Genomic DNA, 15647 nt, shown 5'->3' with positions numbered 1-15647 from the left:
TGGTGGATCATATGTGGCCCGAATTCGAAAGTGAACCAAAAAATCTTCGCCTAGCACTTGCAGCTGATGGCATTAATCCTCATAGCAATCTTAGTAGTTGGTATAGCTGCTGGCCAGTCATGTTGACCACCTATAATCTTCCTCCAAGCATGTGTATGAAGAGGAAATTCATCATGCTAACTATGCTCATTTCAGGGCCTAAACAACCAAGAAATGATATAGATGTTTACCTCGAGGTGCTAGTTGAAGATTTGCAACGATTGTGGGAAGGAGTTGATGGCATTTATGATGCTTATCGAAGACAGTTTTTCACCCTTAAAGCAGTCTTATTATGGACCATTAATGATTTTCTTGCCTATGGTAACCTTAGTGGATGCACTACACATGGTTATTATGCATGTCCAGTATGCGGAGAAGATACTTGTGCAAATCATTTGGAAAATGGGAAGAAAATTTCATTTGTTGGTCATAGACGTTTCCTACCAATGTTTCATCCCTATCGAAGGCAAATTAAGGAATTCAATGGCATGGAAGAACATGGAGAAAAATCCACACCATTATCTGGGGTTGCCTTGTTTGACAAGCTTGCGGACATAAGATGTGTTTTTGGAAAGAAGGTCAGTGTGAAAGGTAAAAAGAGAAAAAAATCAAAGGAGAATAATGTGGAAGACAGCAAAGAAGAAAAATATTTAGGGGAAACAGATTTTAAAAAATGTTGGAAGAAAAAGTCAATTTTTTTCAATCTTCCTTATTGGAAACATCTTCATGTTAGGCATTGTCTCGATGTGATGCACATAGAGAAAAATGTCTTTGAATCCCTCATTAATACTTTGATGAATGTTAAAGGAAAATCTAAGGACAATCTGGCAGCTAGGCTGGACATGCTTCAAATGGGAGTTAGGCCTGAATTGACACCTAAATTTGGAGAAAAAAGAACATATATTCCTCTTGCTGCATGCTCATTCACAAAAAAAGAGAAGTTACAAGTGTGCCAATCATTAATGGATATAAAAGTTCCAGAAGGTTACTCATCGAACACGAAGAATCTTGTGTGCTTGTCTGAGCTGAAGTTGACTGGCTTGAAATCCCATGATTGCCATGTTCTAATGCAGCAAGTCCTACCAATACTCATTCGTGATGCGTTGCCAAAACATGTTAGATACGCCATCATAAGATTATGTTTTTTCTTCAAAGATATTTGTTGCAAGGTTATAGATGTAGCCAAGTTAGATAAGCTGCAATCTGACTTGGTTGTTACACTTTGCTTATTGGAGCAGTATTTTCCCCCATCTTTCTTTGACATTATGGTGCACTTAACAATCCACCTTGTTCGAGAAGTCCGATTATGTGGACCTGTCTACTTTCGATGGATGTATCCATTCGAAAGATGCATGAAGGTGTTTAAGAGTTATGTTGGCAGTCGAAAACATCATGAAGGTTGCATTGTTAAGAGATATTCAGCGGAAGAAGCAATTGAGTTTTGTTCTGAATACCTCAACGGACTTGATCTTGTTGGGGTCCCTCAATCAAACCGAGACCCCAAATCCAATGTTCCTGGATTTTTAGCATGCAAAACACCAACTGTAGTGCCGCAAATTGATATGCAACAAGCACATTTGACTGTTCTGGAAAATACAGAAGAAGTATCTCCCTACATAATGTAAGTTCAACTCATTAATATATAATTCTGCACATTTGTGACTATCAAATATTTTTATTAAAAAATATTATACATAATATTTCCACAGTGAACATAAAACCTTTTTGAAGTCCATATTTCCGAAAAAAGAGAAAGATGAAAAATGGATACAAGATGCTCACAATAAGAGGTTCATTGACTGGTTTCGCGCAAAGGTTAGTTAGATGAAAAAATATTTATTAAAGAATTTGCGGTGAGCATGTTTTATCTAGTATTTTTATCACTCTTTTCTAATTGAATACATGTTAGGTGGCTGCTGAAATAGATAGTTGCAATGATGGAACGACATCGACATTGACATGGCTAGCTCATGGACCACGCCCGCAAGTCATTAAGTACAGTAGTTACGTGATAAATGGCAACTTATACCAAACAAAGGCGCGAGATGATGATAGAGTTTGCCAAAACAGTGGGGTTTCTCTAGTTGCCAGCACCATGCTGGTCTGTAGTGCCAAAGATAAAAATCCCTTGATTGCTGATGTGTCTTTTTATGGAGTAATTGAAGAATTATGGGAATTAGACTATCATCAATTTCAAGTTCCTCTTTTCAAGTGTGCTTTGGGTTGCAAATGATAAGGTAGTAATAAACAACGATGAATGTGGCTTCACTTTGGTCAACATGAACAAAAGAGGGCACAAGAATGATGAATTTTCCCTTGCAAGTCAAGTCAATCAAGTTTTTTATATTGATGACCCATCAAAAAAAGGATGGTCAATTGTGCTCTCAGTGCCAAATAGGTGCTATGAGGGGGAGGATGATGGTTGGAATAGTATTCCAGAGTCTCGACCAATTGATGATGTTGAGACTCATGATATACCTATTCACGAAAGATACTTTAGAGCGGAAAACGAGGGTGTCTAGGAAACGAACAAGAAAAAATGAAGTTTTGTACTTTATGCCATGTTTTGTTATGGATAAGCAAAAGACACTTTATGTGTTGTAAAAACATATGTTATGACCCGTTTATTAGTATTATTATTATTATTATTATTGTTATTATTTATTTATTTTTTTATTGTTATTATTTGTGTCTTTTGAATTCTTGTTATTATTTATGACATTTGTGTTATCATTATTATTTAACGTTTGTTTTCAAAACATTTATGCAGTGTTAAACATATTTAATGAGTCAAAGAAAACATAAAAAGAAAGTTTCAGTTGAGCAGCTTCAAGAATTAGATGTTGATGAAAATCATGGAGATGAAGAGGAACTTGGGCTTACTGATGGAGAAGCACATCATGTAAATATTCAAAAGAAGCGAGGCCCTACATTGATGGCTAAAGTAAGTACAGCTGCAAGATGGGAAAAAAAACGAAGATCTATTATGATGATATGGGGCGGCCGGCATACAATGCAAATGGTAGGGCACTACAATCATACATTGGATCCATTGCTAGATCTATGGTGCCAATCAATATAAAATCGTGGCCTGATGTTCCAGAAAACATCAAACAAAAAGTGTGGGAAGAGATCTCGGTGAGTTCAAGATTTTATTTCAATAATGGCATTACAATCTTGCTTGATTATCCATAAGCTGACTTTAGTTGTTCGCCCTTTATAATTGGACCATAACTATTTTGTTATGTTGCCTTTTTTCCTCCTTTATTTCTGATTTTGTTAAGAATAATTTAGTCTGATAGCTTAAGGAAAATATGAAAATTAATTGCATCCATTCATTATACTTTGTCATTCTGACATTTTGAAAGTTATGCATTACACAATTCTTGTTGTAATCTTAGGCATGATATGTGTATGCTTCTACTTTGTACTCGGTCAGTGATGATTGATTATTTCTGGAACTTCTTTATTACTAAAATAATGATAGTGTAGCATGTTTTTTTATGATTAGATCCAGCTAACCAATTCTGAAAAATAGTAAAACTTTAAATTGTTTCAACCTTAATTACCTATTTGATGAGCATTTCTTATTTTATTGTACAGTTTCACCTAATGGTATATATCATATGAAATAAAATCCAACATTTTCTGTTGCAGAATGTCTTCGAGATAGCGCCAGAAAGTCAGTCTTCGGTGATGAGTTCAGCAGCTCAGAAATGGCGAGATTTCAAAAACAAATTGACCAGCAGATTTGTTTGGCCTAACAGAGATAATCCTGAAAAATTGATTTCTCCGCCTAGTCAGTATCAACTCCCAATAGCAGATTGGAAGGAATTTGTGAATGCGAGACTAGATCCATCATGGGAGGTACTTTGATGACAATTTTCATGTTTCTTTTAAAAATTATTAATTCCATACTTAAACTTATGAACAAAATGATTTAGGCTACTCATGAAAAGCAAAAAGAACGAACAATGCACTGTAGATATCACCACAAAATGTCTCGAAAGGGTTACATCGGATTGGAGGCTGAACTGTGTAAGCTATGCATCATTCTATTTTTCATTTTCAGAAAGTAATTAATGTTCGTAAGATGAAAATTTTGGGATTGTAGAGGGAGAAAAACATAATTGCTGAAGACGAAGTAGTTGATAGATCGATTCTTTGGCGAAAAGCTCGTGAAGACAAATCTGGAATCATTACGAGTTCGGACACATCAGAAGTTGCTGAAAAAATTGTAAATGTTTAGTTTTATCAATCACCATATTCCATAAATATATTAAATTTTTTCGATTGATTTTTTATGTCTCATTTGTAGGATGACTTATTGGAGAAAAAAGAAAAAGGAGAATTCAAGGTTTCTGGAATGAATGATGTTTTAACCACTGCCTTAGGAAGTCAGGAACACCATGGAAGGGTTTGAGGTGTGAGAGGATTTGTAAAACCTCACGTTTTTTTTAAATCTCCAAGAAAAAAAAAGGGAATCATTCCAGAAAACTACGACGGGAAACAGCAATGAACAATTGGAGGAGACTAGACTTTTGAAGGCTGAATTAGAGAAGTTAAAGGCTCAACTTGCTAGTGTTTTGCCAATCATCAATGATCGAAGTTCTGAGATTGTAGCATCAAACAAGTCCTCAGAAATTCAATGTCCAAAGCAAAAACAATCGAAGGATATGGACCCAAAGTTGTCAAAGGATTTGGAAGATTTTTATGAATGCGGCCCTCCTGACATGAAGGTTCGATATTAATATGTTTCATGGGAAATTTGATTTTTTTAATCACATTTTACATATGTATATATAATAATTATTGTTCTTAAAGGGTAAAAAATGCCACCTTGCCGTCAAAAAATGTGAAAATGTGGTGGCGTATGACACAGTAATATCAGAGGGAGGCCCAAATGTCATGATTCACAATGTTCCACTTGGGGAAGAGAACTTCAAGGTGTCTGTTGATGTTGTGTTAGATGAAACAGCAATGCTTCCAATCCCAATTAAGTCTGGACCAACAATCGTTACTGATGCAATTGGAGCCATTGTTGGTTGGCCTAAAGAGTTGGTAATTTTTCCAAAGAAAAAGGTATTGTGACCAAGTATACTGATTTTTAATTATGAAAATTGGGAGAGGAGATGATTTTATTGCTAACATTTAGAATATATATGTGTGTGTGTCTGTATGATCTCCATCTACAAAATTCAAGGAAAAATAGTTTGCATTTGTCTTGATTTTTATACTTATTGGTTTTATAAGAAATATTCTCACGAATAATACACTTGCACTCTATATGTGTAGATCATTGGTTGAAGTTTATTTGAGATGAAGAGATGCATTTTGATTAATAATCGGGAATATGATTTCGTGTTGAAGATTTTGTTCACTCCCATCTTATTCTTTGCTTGTGCATTATGATTTCTTTTAAGCACATGCTTTGTTCATGACATAAGAATGTTGCTTGCTGCTCTGTAGAAGGAGAGACAGCAACCATTTGCTATTTCGGACGTTGTTGGTCAGCGTGAGAAGTTCAAGGACGTTGAAAAAACATTACCCATGGCATGCATGTATATATACTCGTATGTTGTTAGGTTGATGGATGAATATGACAGCATCTACGTGAAGTTTGATGATGCTATGTTTGGACGTCCTCAAGGATCGCGGTTGCTGAGACAAGATATCATATCCTTTATGGAGATGAGAGAGATAGATGCCGGACATATTTTGGTTTATATGGGGTAATTTTGTGTCTAACCTTCAATGTTTGCATATTAAATATTTTATTTGGAACTTGTCACTCTTGAAAAGATTTCTCATCGTGTTTGTAATCTTTATTGCAGTCACCTCTATAAATATTTGAAGGAAGCAAACCGGGCTGATAGTATTTCATTTGTGGATCCTGGCCACATACCTACATGCCCAATTGACAGAGATGGCAGCCACTTATTACAGCATATTGCTAACCAGTTGGAAGCAGTGTGTAGAGACATCATATGCCTCATCCCATACAACACTGGGTATGATTTTAATTATATAAAAATTCATACTGCATGATAGTCAATGTTATATTTTTTTTTTATTTTTTGCAGGTACCATTGGATCTTGACTATCGTCAATGAAGATAAAAATATGATGTAACGACCCACTGTATCAAGACGGGTCTTTTCAGCGTGCTTATGTCCTCACTCACACGCACCCTGAGAAACTTCCCAGGGGTCACCCATCCTATAATTGCCCCAAGTCAAGCACGCTTAACTTTGGAGTTCTTATGTGATGAGCTCCCGAAAAGAAGATGCACCTTCTTGATATGAGTTGTACATATCAAATCTTTTGTACCTCTCATTCCGGTGTGGGATCAGTTCATTCATGTCACCCGTCGCCCATTCTTTGGTGGGGTTTCCATCTTTCAGGTATTAACCACCCATATTGCGGACCATGTACCGCCCTAGGACTTTTTGGCTCCGGGTGTCACATGCCCACCAGCTTCCGCTTGGTTCGTCCCCGAACCACACCGTACTGGGAGAGGCCAGGCTCTGATACCATTTGTAACGACCCACTGTATCAAGACGGGTCTTTTCAGCGTGCTTATGTCCTCACTCACACGCACCCTGAGAAACTTCCCAGGGGTCACCCATCCTATAATTGCCCCAAGTCAAGCACGCTTAACTTTGGAGTTCTTATGTGATGAGCTCCCGAAAAGAAGATGCACCTTCTTGATATGAGTTGTACATATCAAATCTTTTGTACCTCTCATTCCGGTGTGGGATCAGTTCATTCATGTCACCCGTCGCCCATTCTTTGGTGGGGTTTCCATCTTTCAGGTATTAACCACCCATATTGCGGACCATGTACCGCCCTAGGACTTTTTGGCTCCGGGTGTCACATATGATCTATTTGCTGGACTCTACTACTAACAGATGTCGAGATGAGGAATGGAAAAAGATAGTGACAAAGTAGGTAGTAGATTATGTTGACGAATCAATTCTCTTATACATATGAAAAAAAAATAATTTTTGACTTTATCAAATGTAGTGGGGTCAAGATGTACAATGCTTCAAGAGGTATTCCTAGAGGGCCACTTTTTAAACAATTGACGGTATGTGTTGTGCTTACATATGAAAACATGAATGTGATTGCAATATTTTGATGGCGTTAAAGTACTGTACTATAGGGACTAGGGATGGTGTTTTAGTGTTATATTATATTTGAGAACTTTACTCATTTGCTTACCTAATTCAGTTTTTTTTTTCTAAACTTATTGCTGAAATATTTTTTATTTCATTGTAGGGTAATATAAAACAAAGTGGTTCGATTGAATGCGGATTTTGTGTGATGAAGTATATGAAAGATATAGTTGAATGTGAAAATCTACATTTGGATAAAATGGTGAGTTTCCTTTTCATTTTATGATTTGGTTTACGTGAAAATCTGTTTCCATCCTTTTTTGCTACTTAGTTGCTCATAAATGAATCTGAAGTTGGCATCTGTTTTGAAGTTGGCATTTTTGGCATTCTTCTTTCCAAACTTTCTGTCTTAGCACTGTTAGTGGTGAAAGGGTTTTATAATTATTTTTTAAACAACTCTTTTTCAGAGATATTGACATATTGTACTTGCTCGCTGGTTTATATCATATTTTCTCGTACGAAAAAGGCCATTATTCCATGCTGATAAATGTTGGAATCAAAATTTTCTGAGATTACTTGCGACTGCTCTATGATGTATGGATTATTGTTTCTAGTTTGGATTGGGTCAGTGGTATTTCGTGCGACTGTTCTATGTTCTGGGCATTTGATTCTGCACTTATTGGCTATTTCTTTATCTCTCACCACCTGTCCATTCGTTCTCGCATTCTCTGCCTCTCTACTTCTGCAAATTTAGCACTCATTTCCAAACCAAAAACGTAATATGAAAAAGGAATAAGATTGCAAGAATTTCAATAATTGGTGTTGCAAATGGTCGAGGCAAGGTTTGTGATGCTATAGACCCACAAATACTTTTATTTAATTTTTCTTTAGATCTATTATGTTGAAGCTTCAAGCTTTTCATTAGCTAGCTGTTGGAATTATTTGTGAAATGACAAATATATATGTATCCTTGATAGAGTACTGTGTTTTAATTTAGTAATGTTTTAATTTAATCATCTGTTGCAATGACAACCTGTGATCAGTACCTGCATATGTCGTTACCCTTATTTGTGAACTGGCAAATATGAATCCTTGATCTTAAATTTTATTTTAATGTATTTTATTTTTTTTACATTTCAGTATTCAGGATCCATCAGGAACCAATATTACGACCAAGCTCAATTTGACGAAATTTGAAGTGAATGGAGCGAATTCGTCTACTCCTATGTAGGTTCATAAATTGGTCATATGCACGTTGGGATGCATAATACTTTTATTGATGGATATACTTTTGGATGGATAGTTTATCAATCTTTTGTAGAAATACTCGTGGATGCATAATTTTATATTGATGGATGTACTTTTGGATGGATAATTTATCAATCTAATTAGTGTATTTTACGTTTCAGATATATATATATATTAATGGTGTTATTGTATCTAATTAAAATTTTTTAATGTTGATTTAGTGATACATATATTTTTACTTCATCAATCAATGTAAAAGCCGAAGCCATATGTACTTTATTACTTCGTCAATTAATGAAACTGCTGCAGTAAAGGCATGTTTTTACTTCGCCAAGTTACATAATATTTGAAGTTAAATAGAGCATTTACTTCATCACTCAATGTAAATACCGAAGTCATATATGTTCTATTACTTCATCGTTTAATGAATCAACGGAAGTCATATATGTTCTATTACTTCGTCACTTAAGAAAACTGCCGAAGTAAAATACGCGCATTTAATTCGTCAGTCAACGTAAATGGCGAAGTTATAAATGTTATATTACTTCGTCATATAATGTAAATGCTGAAGTAAAAAGCATGATTTTACTTCAGAACCGGTCCAATATGAAGCGAAGTAAAATGATACCCTATTACTTCGGTAATTTCATGCCTAATACTTCGGTTATTAAGCGAAGTAAAATGGTACCTATTACTTCACGTGCATCTACTTCGGTACTTATCTATCTACGACTTCAGTTAATATGCGAAGTAAAAGGCCTAAATTCTACTAGTACCGAATTAGTATATTGCAACTATATATATAGAAACTAATTCAAAACTCACACACACACCCACACACACACACATATATCTATATATATATATATAACTAGTAGAAAAATCGCAAAAAACTTCGGTTATTAACTGAAGTTGTAGGTAGATAATTACCGAAGTAGTGCCACGTGAAGTAATAGGGTACTATTTTACTTCGCGTTATAATTGAAGTCTTAGCCCTGAAATTACCGAAGTTTTTGGTCGGTTCATGGAGCCAAAATCGGTTCAAGATTGAGCCGATGCCGAAGTAAAAACATTTCTTTTTCTTCGGAAATTTCATTAATTAACGAAGTAAAAGATATTATTGTACTTCGTCGATTAATAAAATTACCGAAGTAAAAGATAAGTTTATACTTCAGCAATGACACTAATCGATGAAGTAAAAAACATTTGTTTACTTCGTTGATTATTGAAATTACCGAAGTAATAGAAGACATATGACTGCAGCATTTACATTGACTGATGAAGTAAATAGTCTATTTAACTTCACAATTTATGTATTTTGGTGAAGTAATTTATTCAAACGACTTCGTTGCTACGGATTTATGGTGAAGTAAATTATTTATTTAACTTCACCATTGAAATTTAGTGAAGTAAAAAACATATGTTAAACTTTATTAAAATTTAGATAATAATATCATAATATAAATATATTTTTGAAACTTAAAATAGACTATAAATTATTCACTCCAAAATGACGAACATTCATAAATCCACAAGTATATCCACCAAAATAACCCGAAAATATGCATGTATCCACAAGTATTTCTTCAAAACTAAAATTATATCCACAGAGACAACAAATTATTATCCCAACATGCATGACACATTTAGGCACCTACATAAGAGTAGACGAATTCAATGCATTCACTTCTAACTTCATCATATTGATCTTGACCGTAATATTGGTTCTTGATAGATCCTGCAAACTTAAATGTAAAAATGATAGCTCAATGTCAATAGGAATGTCATCATCTTCAGGAAACAAGTATACTAGTATTTGTTTTTTGGTGAAGTCACTTTAATGTAAAAAAATCTATGATATATAATGCAGGATTGATACGAGCTATTTAGCAAACAAAAAATTGGACAAATAGATTTTCATAGTATGTTCCATAAAAATACATAAAACCAACTCTATTATTATAATCAATACTCAAGTCAAACACTTGAAACTAAGAATTGAAACAAGGATTTAAATAATTCTCAAAAATTTCCACTTACATTTCCAATCCTTGTTATGCTGCAAAAATTTAACAAATTCCTTGCACCTGCAAAAATTAAAAAAAAAAAAAAAGAAAAAAAGTTAAGCATGCTAGCATGTGAAAATGGCTACTGTAGGAAAAAAAATGACAGAACAGTGAAAAGGAGATGCCACAGGCACTATAATCACCTTTTTAGTTGTAATTTACTAATATTTTTAATCTTTTAGTTGATGTACATGTATCAAAGAACATTACATATACATATATATATATATATATATATATATATATATATATAAACCCTACTATAAAAATATACAGAGAAATATTAATAGTTTATCATACAATCACAAGCAAAAGCACTTGGGTGTAGATTTCCAGCGTGCTAATGATCTGATGAACGAAAGTCAACTTGATGGGCATTTGATGGAACAAATTCTCCCATCGCTTCATTTGTATCCAAATTCGAAGAGATTGAATGATTTTTACATGCATCAGACCCTTCAGGACAATATGTATTCTAATGGAAGTCGTTTTAACATGCCAAGGCAGTAGTAGGTTCAGGTCAATATTCATGATTGGGCTGCTGTTACTTGGTAAGCATGACAGCTACTTCTCAACCTCATTTGAACAGTGTATAGGTGAATGAGAACTGGTAAAAAGGTCAGAGTGGTGCCCAAGATTTCTGGGATCCCTATGAAAGTGGTGTCCATAGCTTTAGCGGTGGACGTAATTCATATCAAAGCCTATTCAGTGTACTTACTGAATGTAATGAACTACGACCTGCTGTCAATTATGTTTCAATGAGCTCATCGGAGAGATTCATCCAGGCTGGATACTTCAGTGGGCTGGGTGAGGGAATTCCACCGAGCAGTCTGGCACAAGAAGCACTTAATGCATTTAACTACTTGAGTGCTCACGTTGGCACTCAAATATTATTTATATATAATTCAATTATATATTATAATCAGAAAATATAAAACTGAAGTAACTTGTTGGGATCGGTTCAGAGGGTAGAGGGGGGGGTGAATACACTCTGAAACTTTTCTTCTTCTTCTTTAAAATGATCAAGTGAGGTTTAGTTCACTTAATCTATTTTCTCAACTTCTAAAACGTTTTGAACAACTTAAATAGTGCGGAAATAGTTCAGAGGTTTTAGTGATGCAAAGTTTATAATGCAATGTATGAGCAGGATGTAAGATAAATGGCAGTAAAGGCTAAAGCACGATTTTATGGAAGTTCGAAGGCTTAATCCTTCTACGTCTCCCCTTCTTCCGCTTAGGAAGGAATTCACTAGAATACTTTGGTTATTACAACGTCTTGTAATACACCCACTTCAGACTTAGGACTTATCCAATGCCTAATCCAAAACTCCTAGATTTACACAGATAAGATTCTCAGTTCTTATCAGACTGGTGGAAGCTTTCAGAGCAGCTTCAAGTCTCTTCAACACTGAGTATAGTTGAGTTGAGCTTCTCAGACTGCAGAGCGGTCGAGAGGCTTGGAAACCCTAGGATGATCCTTGATGATCAGATACGTGAACTGTAGGCGAGGGTTTATTTGAGCAGCAGATGAATGATCTTGTAAGTGTGCTCAAGTATATCAGATGAGGACTTCTGATATTACTCAAGTGATTGAGATTTTTCTGAATTGCTTGTCTCTCTTCGTTGTCTCGTATCACTTGTTTTTGTTCTCCTTTTTGTCTGTCTGTATGTCTGTAAATCACTTCTTGAGCAATCCTCTCTTTATATAGGTCAATCATCAACGTCTTTATTTTTAAACGTTCTGATGCTGCATTGAATGCACATTTAATGCTCATAAATGCATTGATGATTCTGCATGAAGATCGTACACTGCAGACAACTTCCAGGGTCCAAAACTGGAATAAACGGTCGAATGCTTTATCTGCAGTCATTCTGTGTTTTTGCCATTTTGGTACAACCTGTTGTCTTGATTTGCAGGAGTCAACAAATCTTCTGATACGCCGGTTCTGCTTTTAATAAAGGATCCTGCAAAGAACATCTTGTCACAGGTACTTGTCTCGAGATATCTTGATAGGCAGTTGGCATTCTACCGGTAGAGATATTTGTCCTCTGCTGGTTTGAATAACCAGTCCATAGGCTTGAGACTTCAACCGGTCGAGAGACATAGGCGGTTGACAAGCTTCCGGTAGATAGATTTATCCTTGTGTCTTCAGCCGGTCGAGAGCAAGGGCGGTTGAAAAGCTTCCGGTAGAAGTTGTAGTAGATTCCTGAAATACAATGGTTGGCAGCACAGTTGTTGTTTGTTATCACCAAAATATCGGATTCAACAATTTCCCCCTTTTTGGTGATGACAAAACTTAAGTGCCCCAAGAACAATATGAAAGCAGTAAAATGAACTTCATTGAGAGAATGAATTTCATTAAGTACAATAAACATTTTTATTACACCTACAGAAGAAAGACAAAATGAGATGCAGCTGAGATAAGTGAAGAAGAGACAAGTTGTTCATCTTTTGAACCAACTGGCTCCTCCCGACCTATCGCCTTCTCTTCTTCTTCTGTCGGCTTCTTCCTTTCTTCTGGACTCTTCTTCTCGTCTTCTTGCCTCTGCTGCTCTACGTTGCTCTTCTTCCCCCTTTTTGGCATCACCTTGGTTGAGTCGAACGATGATCTCAGTAAGTTGAGTGCCAAGGCAGGCTTGCATATTGTCAATTTTTGCATCGAGTTGAGCAAGTAGAGTAGCTTGCATAGTGTCCATCCGATCATTCAACTGCTTGTGAAGGCGGTTTTCGGATCGTACAACTTGTTCAGAGACGGTAGAGAGCGTGTTGATTTGAGTGCGATGATGATTAGTGATCTCCGTGGTCAGACGAGCAAGGTCTTGAGACACGGTCTCGAAATGACGAATCATCGTCTGGCGTGAATTATCAACAGAGAAGGAGGAGTTAGTGATGTCTTGAGAGAAAGACCTAACCGTTTGCGTTAGCTCATGTAGCCTATTAATCAAGGTATGATCGAGAGCTGCGGCCATGGCGTCAATCAAAGACTCATCAGTCTGAAGCATTTGCCCTTGTTGGTCATTCCTCGGTGAGACCGGGCTAGACTCAGGAAGACGTGGTGATGGTGATCTGGCTGGAGAGCTAGCTGATGGACCCTCCAATAATGGTACAGTTGGAGATGTAATAGTCTCGACTGCAGCCAATATGGTTGGTGGAGTATCAGGATCAGCACTTGGTTCATCCATAATGAGATCTTCCATAAACTTTTCAGTAGATGGAGACGGTTGATGTGCTTGATCAGCATCAGTCACTTGCTGTTCTGGAGATGCATGTGATACAATAGTGCTTGGAATCTCCGTTGGGGGCACTATTGCTTCACTACTGCAAGTAGCCTCTGTCACCGAGGTGACAGGTATCTCTTGTGCAACCACTTGTGGATGACTTGGAGAGGTTGGAGCGGTCGTCACTGGAGAGGAGTGAACAATCACAACTGCTTCCGGTTGAGTGACTTCTTGGACTGCGGTGGAGAAGGGGTCGACCGATGAAGAGGCTGCCACACTCGATCTTAGAGCAGATGATTGAAAGAGGTCAGCAGTGATGAGATCGGTCAGAATCCCATCTGAAGAAGGAAAAGCACAGACGTCTTCTTCACCCTGATCTTGAGTGAGAAAGGTCTTCATCATCACTTGTCCTTCCAGCACATAAGCTTGTAAACAGGCTGCTGAAGCTGGTGTGTTGACAGAGTTGAGAGCTTGGTAGTGCTGAAGTAGTTGAGTGATTTGACGTAGACTATCCTGTAGTCCAGTCAAAATCACAAAGTCATCGGCAGCGGTAGGACTCTTGGATTTGAAATTCTTGACACGCTCATTAATTAGCAGAGATAGCAGGCTTCCTCGAAGCTTCAAGTCTATGAGCTGTCTTCTTCCCAAAGCCTCCACGATGTCTTCAGTATCAGCAAATAGAAGCATCTTCTGCTCAATGACGTTTAGAGATTTCCATTTAGGAAATATTTGAGCCAGAGTTAAGTGAGTGCGGGAGTGATGCCATCTGTCAAAGCGTTGTAGGTGACGCTTGACAGTGTGGAGGACGTGTGAGATGATCAAATTGAGTTCTACCGTAGCTGCTGGTTGAGCCTTGGGTGTGTAGATCATCACACCTTTCCCTTTGTCTTTGGGATCAGCTAGAGTGACCTTAGGAGCTGATGAGGCACCTTCCTGGATTATCACACCCTTGGCAGGACGAGGAGCAGTAGAAGCAACAGTAGTAGTGGTTTCGACCGTTGGCAGGGTAGGAGCAAGGCCAGACAGAGACTTTAGCTTCTTATGCTGCCTCTTCTTCTCGCCTGCAGGCGTGGATGACACAGCTGCTTTGGATAGAGAAGGAGATGATTTGCTGAAAGCTTGAATCAGTGGAACATTCTCACGTGATTCGTCTTCAGAGTCAGATTCGATGATCAGTTGGCGCTTGGCAGACTTTTTGGTGTCGACTGGTTTGGCCACGATCGGAACCGTTGAAAGCGGTTGTGGGATAGCAATAACCTTTGCGGTAGAGGGCAAGGTGTCGACCGCAGTCTCCTTTTTGTTCAGGAATTTGAGAATCGTGTACTTATTGAGCCATTTGGTGGGATGCAGAGGCTCAGTTTTGGAGAAGTCCACTCCAAGGACGCTCAAAATATGGCAAATTTGCAGAGCAAATCCCTCGGATTGCCCTTTGCCCCTGATCATTTCACATAGAATATTGAACAGAATGTCTGACCAGTTTATGTTGATCTTGGAGGCAATACACGCCATGTATTGAAATTTCTCCAGTGTCACTTTGTCGTAAGAACCAGCCTTGGCCAGAAGATTCTTGGCCACGATGTTGGTCAAGAGCCTGAATGGAGCTTTGAGAGATGTCTTCTGGGCCGGCAGTTTGATTGGAGCATCAGTGGTTGAGAACTCCTTCAACCAGTAACAGCAGTTACCGTCTGGAAGATCCGTGCATTTTGTCAAACCCCTGGAGGGCAGATCAAAAGTGCTAGCGAAGAACTTCTGATTGAAAGAGTAGGTCTCTGTCTTGATCACGCATTTGATAGTCCCATGCTCGATTTGAGCGGTGGCGAAGAACTCCTTCAAAACAGGCAAATCGCAGATGGCACTGCATTCCAGAAATTTCTTCAGTCCAGAGGCTTCAAGCATGGTGAAGACCTCTGTTATTCCTGCGTTGTTTGCCTTAACAACGGAATCAAAGTTGATTGCGA

At 37.3% G+C, this 15647-nt stretch overlaps 1 long non-coding RNA gene across 2 annotated transcripts; it reads right to left on the bottom strand.

Moving 5' to 3' along the window:
- Positions 1-9896: 9896 nt before the first annotated feature.
- Positions 9897-11413, bottom strand: LOC140884685 (uncharacterized). Of its 2 annotated transcripts, none has more exons than XR_012150700.1 (2): positions 10446-11413; positions 9897-10150 (listed from the first exon to the last, which is right to left on the bottom strand). It is a non-coding gene; the product is annotated as an uncharacterized lncRNA (long non-coding RNA). The 2 variants fall into 2 exon arrangements; XR_012150701.1 differs by having other exon boundaries at positions 9897-10143.
- Positions 11414-15647: the final 4234 nt, after the last annotated feature.

The sequence above is a fragment of the Henckelia pumila genome, chromosome 2 (assembly GCF_033568475.1).
Source record: "Henckelia pumila isolate YLH828 chromosome 2, ASM3356847v2, whole genome shotgun sequence".
NCBI classification, from domain to species: Eukaryota; Viridiplantae; Streptophyta; class Magnoliopsida; order Lamiales; family Gesneriaceae; genus Henckelia; species Henckelia pumila.
This window is presented reverse-complemented; position numbering and strand designations above follow the sequence as displayed.